General features: G+C 39.1%; 1 long non-coding RNA gene across 6 annotated transcripts; it reads left to right on the top strand.

The window, feature by feature from the left end:
• Positions 1-1,238: 1,238 nt before the first annotated feature.
• On the top strand, positions 1,239-5,656 carry LOC309692559. Of its 6 annotated transcripts, XR_014272351.1 has the most exons (6): positions 1,239-1,387; positions 1,680-1,759; positions 2,834-2,925; positions 3,651-3,808; positions 4,228-4,285; positions 5,220-5,656. It is a non-coding gene; the product is annotated as an uncharacterized lncRNA (long non-coding RNA). The 6 variants fall into 6 exon arrangements; XR_014272352.1 differs by lacking the exon at positions 1,239-1,387 and having other exon boundaries at positions 1,436-1,759; positions 3,651-3,820; positions 4,237-4,285; XR_014272353.1 differs by lacking the exon at positions 1,239-1,387 and having other exon boundaries at positions 1,437-1,759; positions 4,231-4,285; positions 5,223-5,656.
• Positions 5,657-6,504: the final 848 nt, after the last annotated feature.

Here is a 6,504-nt window from a genome sequence, read left to right as displayed (position 1 = left end):
AAAAATGCAATTGGCCATATAATTTTGGTCTAAATGGGAGTCACCAAGATGAGGCTCACATCTTACACATCTTTAAACGAGCTGACGGTTCACTCGTTAAGCTGAAAGAAAGATGCTTTAATCACAGGAGTCACACATGTGTCCACTGTACCATCTGGGAACTCTTCTTGTTTACACTCGTAATAACACAAACACTAAATCCTGCTTCTCTGGTGCTGTTTTGTAGCAGTGTGTACACCTGAGACTGTCACCTGTCTGTCTGTCCTGCACTCTCTCTCTGTTTCTTTCTCTCTGATTGTGGAATAAAAGTATGAACATGTGTTTATAAGTTACACTTGTGTTTGAATCCTGCAGCTTATCACACATTTGATTTCCATGTGTGACAACTGCAAGTGTCCAGAGTGAGGACAGACTGAGGGACCCACAGCTGCACATCATCTGTGAGGCTTTGCAGCCCTGATGATCCACCAGGACAAACTCAGCAGTGTGTGAGGAAGAGGAGGAGGAAGAGCCAGCAGCAGCTGACAGATGGAGAGAATAGACAGACTGTTCCCTGTTTGTGAAGGACTGTTAGGAAAGTTCAAAATAACTAATTGTCTGTCCTGAATCAGTCTTGTTAGATAATGTTCAAATGATTTCATCATTCCAGTGTTTTCAGTGTGGGAGAAAGTACTCAGGGCCTTCAAGTTACACACTATGAAAGGCAGCACCAAGTTTAATGTTCAGAAACCTAAAGTCTGTATCAGCAGCAGAATGGACCTAAAAATAAATGTTTGTTCCAGTTCTATGAAGCTTTGAGTATTTTGGATTAGTAGCACTGCTGTGTTTGTTGCATCATATTGCTGTGATTGTTTATATGCTTTATATATTCTGAGGTAAGTTGATCTATAGTGTTACATCATATTCTATAAGGATGTTATGTGTTTGTATACTTTCTGCCCAGTTTGACCCATTTAGCAGAAGTCAGCCTGTTTAAGGCTCTGATATCTATTCTGTGTGACTTAAAGCAGTTATGACATGGTCTGATTTTCTCACCCAATAAAGAAATATTCAATATATCAGTCTACTCTTCATTTTATCAGAAACAGTTATCACAGCTCGTACATTTTCTTTTTATACATATATGTAAGCATTGAGCCAAATTTAGTAATGCCAACATACTGAAGGAACATTTGTCTCTTAACCTCCTAGGACCTGGCGTCCACATATGTGGACATCACATCCATCCATCCATTCAACACGTTCTCACTCCCAACTCGTCAAACGTGTGACGCATGGTCAGGCTCCCTCTGCTGCACTTATGGACGCGCAGGGTACCCCTCTCGCGTCGGGAATTGACGTGAAGGGTCCTCCGATTGAAGAGATTGTCGGGAAGTGCCTGTTGTCGGTATATTTAGACATTTTCCAAGTCACATTGTAGTGACGTATACAGAACACAATAAATTATATAATGTAAACAACTACCTGAAAAACAGGTAGAACAATACTTTTGTATCGTTTATTGCATTTACGGAGGGAGTGATGTATGCTGGGTAATGGCACAGCTAGCGACTGGGTGACTTTATTCACCCGCTTCGGCTGTTATCAGTCCATACATTAGCGTTATTAGCACAAACCAGTCCCATAGATATGGGCCATCTCCTGCTAGATTGTTCAGAAGGTTGTTCTCATCCATCCAGATGGAGGATCACTAACAGGAGCGTGGGAAGACTCCAGAATCCACTCTGGCTGGAATCCGGTGGATATGCAGTGTGTACAGGTAAGACCATTTAAACGGACAGCATTTATAGAATGACTATTAAAAGTCAGCGAGTGTCAATAATGTTAATGTGGTTATGTTAGTAATACACCGAGTGCTAATATAACAGCTTTAAGATGCATTTGTAGATGTTATTACGTGTTTTACCGTCTTTATGGTGCTAGCTTAAAGTTACGGTGTAAACGTTAGCTTATATTGGAGTAAAGCTGTTACTGTTTAAACGATGTTAGCACAGAAATATTAGCTTCTGTCATGACTGACGAAGTTACTAGTTAATAAAGTTTCCAGTAAAGTGATTAATCGCAGCCACAGACTGACAGCAAATATCTCGATTAGCTTCAGTGCATCTGTAATAAATATGTGCAAGTTTCAGTGCTTCGTTTAAACTGTATGATACTTATACTGACCCAGGGTCAGTGTAAAATACAATCCTAGCTGTGTGAACAAAGCCTGGCTCCTTTAATCCTGCATGACAAACCTCAGGATGCAGGTTATTATTACTCTTTCCTGCTGGCACACCTGTCACACCTGAGAGTCAGCTAGAAACGTACAGTGACGTGGACATCATGCAAAGACTGCCAGACTCTGTAATACTGCAAATGATCAGTGACTCAGGTTAACACTAAACTTTAAACAGTACCTCTGTGTCTCTGTGTGCTGAACATCTAGGATTGAGTCAGGCTGCATTGACTGTGGGACTTTAATGTGTTAAAAGCAGGTTGAAGACGGCTCAGAAACATTTGAAGATTAAAATTTAGCATTATGGCTGCTGGTGGTTTGTAAAGCCTCTACTCAGCTGTATTTTTGTTACTAATTTATGTTTGTTGTTGTTTAACACAGATTTCAGAAGAGCAAATATGCTTAATAGTTTAACTAGATTTCATTTGTCAGTGTGGGACTGCTGAGTCACCTGAAGAACTCATTTCATTCATTCTCCACATGATGTTCATTTACAGAAATGTTTCACAGGAACTGATTCCTCCCAAAGGTTGAACTAGTGTGTTTCCATAGATTACCTCTGTATGAATGTACTTCTTAAATGAAGGCAAGTGTTTGTCCTGTTTTGTTCCTCAGGTACAGTACGTGATATCAAGGGCAGGCGGTCAACACTGGGGGAAGACAAGAAGCAGACGTACTTCCAAGAGGGAGCTGCAGTGAGGTCAGAGGTCAGAATCTGAAACAGCTCAGGTTTATATTTTAGAGGTTATAAAAAATCAAAATGTATTTATAAAGAAACCTTTAAATAATAGTCATAATTATGATTATTATAAGAAATATCAAACATTTAAGTGGATTTTCTGTTACACATATTGTGTTAGCCCTGCAATAAACTGGCAGCCTGTCTTTGTCCTGTATCAGCTGGGATAGGCTTCATCCTCCCGCAACCCTGAATTGGATACATTGTATTCCAATTATGTAATCTGATCATTTACAAACTCAAGGTTTATAATCAAAATGTAAGTAATAATTATAAAATGGGAAAGCAGAAATAAGTGTGACATGAATGTAAATGTGTGAGCTGACATAGAGGACAGCTACATGCAGTCTGAAAAACCTTTGTTGTCAAGTTTGCTGGTATATCAGCACGAGATCTTCTTACATAGAAGAGACATTAAAGTCTCTAACTCAGCGAAGCATTATTGGTCCCGTCTGTTTGGATAAATATAGTAAGTTGATGTATGTCCATTTATTGACACATTTTCTTAAGTGCTTATCCAGCTCAGGATCACAGTGGAGCTGCAGCTGGATATGTTCACTAAATAAACCTTCCAAAAGTCAACAATAAACCTGCATCCATGTACGTTGTTGTCCACAGGATGAGAAAATCAAACTGGAAGACTGTGGAACATGTTAATAAATGTTTGTGTGTTTATGCCTGTGTCTTTCACAGGAGGCGCTGGAAGGTTTCCCTAATAGTTCCTGGTGAATCAAAGCAGAACCATAAAGGTTGCTGGACTGCATGATGGCCTTACCCCTGAGCAGTCATCCTGTTACAGGAGGAACCAGTTAGAAACTGTTTTCAAAGTAGCTGAGCAGATTTCATCTCAAGTAAGCAATTAAGTGTTTGTTCGTTTGTTCTGCCACTTAAAGAGCATTTAAGGACGTCTTTCGAGTGTCCAGCTGAATTAATTCTACTGGCTCTCATGGTCATTTGTTATTATAGACATATTTTTCATGTTCATCCAGCTATTTAGTAAATTCTATCTATTTAGTAATATCCGTCAGCTATAAAATGTAATATAAATATAAAAATATCTAAATATCTCCTGTCCTTTATGTTTTAATGATGTAAGTCTGTTTACATTAGCATTCCTCACATATCAATGAGATGCTGTACAGTACAATCCTGCTGACGCAGCAGAGGGATAACGACGGCTATTCAACATCGTTACACGACACATTCGAGCTGCATGATGCAGACAAAGTGACTAAATCATCTTTTTTGTGGTTTATTGTCTTCAAACCAGCAGACAAAGCTGATGGCAGAAGATGTCGGAGAAGAACTTCAGGCCGTGGACTGAAAAGGTATTTTTTTCTTGTTATCAAAAGACATTTGGAGTGGCAGCTTCTACAACTGGTTGTGCTGAAGTAAAGCTTACAGTCTAAGAAATCACAGTGTTGATATTCAGCACAAAGAGAAAAGCTCACTTGTTTGAATTAATTTACAATCATAGTTTTATAAATTCTGACTGTAAAGAGCTTTTACAGCTTTGATATTGTTTGACACTCGATATCAGGTGATGGGTTTAATTTAAAGGTTTCTGTGTCCCAATGAGCCATTCACACTGATCAGTGTCAGTTTAACTGTAACACATTCATTATTTAGATTCAACAAAGAAATAACTGAATGTAAAAAAATGGCAGCCCTCAGGCAGGTTTATAGAGATATATGCATGCATTATGAAATTTATGTATCCCAGATAATTGTTATACATCTAGTCATGGCAGACCTACCTCTTCCTCCCAAGTTAACTGCAACCCAAAAGAACTAGTGGGGCTATTTACACACTCACAACCAGTGTGGGGTAAAAAGAGCCACCAAAAAGCTGTCAGCCACAGATGTGCTAGAAGAGTTAGAAACTCTACTTATGGAGAAACTTTCTAAGTCTAACAGGGGACAGGTACTCCTGCCCAAATAACATGATATAACCCCACATACAGCCCAGCCATAAAATGAACCAAGTCATTTAGTTAAAGACAGCATGGGACCAAATGCATGTAACCAGCCTGCATCAACCTGACATTTCTTCCTCCTGAATTAAATGAATGAAGGGATGAAAGTTAAATGACTACAAACCTAAAGCCACTAGTTCCCACACTGGAGCTCCCTGACACTGTGTGTTAACCGTATTTAGCTTGTATCAACAGTTGTAACAGGCTAAGCCACCTGAGACACTGCATTGAATGATTGTTCCTGTCTTAATGGTTTCAGCTCAGATGTTCTGCTTTTTCCTTTCAGTAGATCAAAGCAGCTCGTGCTCCTTCTGCTTCCAATTTAGAAGAAGAAGAAGAAGAAGAAGGCGAAGGCTTCAGCAAAGTGGCGTTCATGGTCTCAGTGAACAGTCACGGTCACACACTGCATGTGGTTTTAAAAGCAACATGTCTGTTCACCACAACAATGGAGATGTGTAATATTAGTGCAGCTACGGTTTGTTCTTGAACATCAGTTCTGTTTTCTACTTTGATCACTTAGACCAAAAAAGTGTTGTTTTCAGATTCTTTCTTTTACATCTATAAACCACCTGTTCATTTTTTTATTACAATTAGTTTCACATGAATGTTAGTGTTTCCTTTATGATCTTTTAATGCTTACACTACACTGTACACGTCTACATTAGAGACATTTCTGTTGACTCAGAGTTGTGAAATGTTCTTTTATTTGATGCACAATATGAAGTTCATAATTTTCTTACAAATAAAACTCTAATGACAAACATGAACAGCTGTGCTTATTTCTGAGACATGAGTTTTTGAATGTGTTGATATTTACACAGTGTGCATCTGTCTGCTGAAACTGTAATGGTGAACCTGAGGTGATGGTCAACAGAAGGCAAATATAAAACAATATTGAAGTAATGTCTTTACCCTCTGCAGCGTGTGGACGCTGTGCACACAATCACCTTATTCACTGTAGTAAACGTGCACCGCTAGCTCACGTGACTGACTGTCTCCATGGTTACATCGTATATTATTAGCTATGCAAACAGCTTCCAAAGATACCGCCATAGCTCTCTGCAGCTGTAACACTTAAACACTTTGCAAATCATTTCATGTTTTTGATCGTTATGAAGACAGAATATGTTTTTAAGGTCATGCTAGGCGGTTGCTATGGTGGTTGCTGTGGACTTGGCTGGACCGCGTCCGATTCCTGTTATTAGCTGTCCGCCGCAGGAAGGCTGCGTTCCATTTACAAGTAGTGACAGTCTGCCGTAACTCGAACTCAAACCCCGCTTTGTTCTGTAATTATAGGCCTTTTATAGCTGTTCATGACACGCACACACACACATAAAGCATTTGCCTCACCATGAGAATGCAACTTTACCTAACCTAACCTTAAAGTATCTGATATAGGATAGAAAAATGAAGCAACCAGAGATTTAATGATGAAGACTCTGGGTTCTGTAGTTCACGTTTTACAGTCCTGAATGACTCTTTGCATATGATTTATTGAAGAGGACTTTAGAATGCACTTTACATTTAGACTGTTGCTGTTTAATTTTTTACATTGTTGCCGTGTTATGTCA

This window comes from Aulonocara stuartgranti, assembly GCF_965226115.1.
Source record: "Aulonocara stuartgranti genome assembly, chromosome: 17".
Taxonomy (NCBI): domain Eukaryota; kingdom Metazoa; phylum Chordata; class Actinopteri; order Cichliformes; family Cichlidae; genus Aulonocara; species Aulonocara stuartgranti.
The sequence above is the reverse complement of the archived record's forward strand: the minus strand, read 5'-3'. Positions and strand labels throughout refer to the sequence as shown.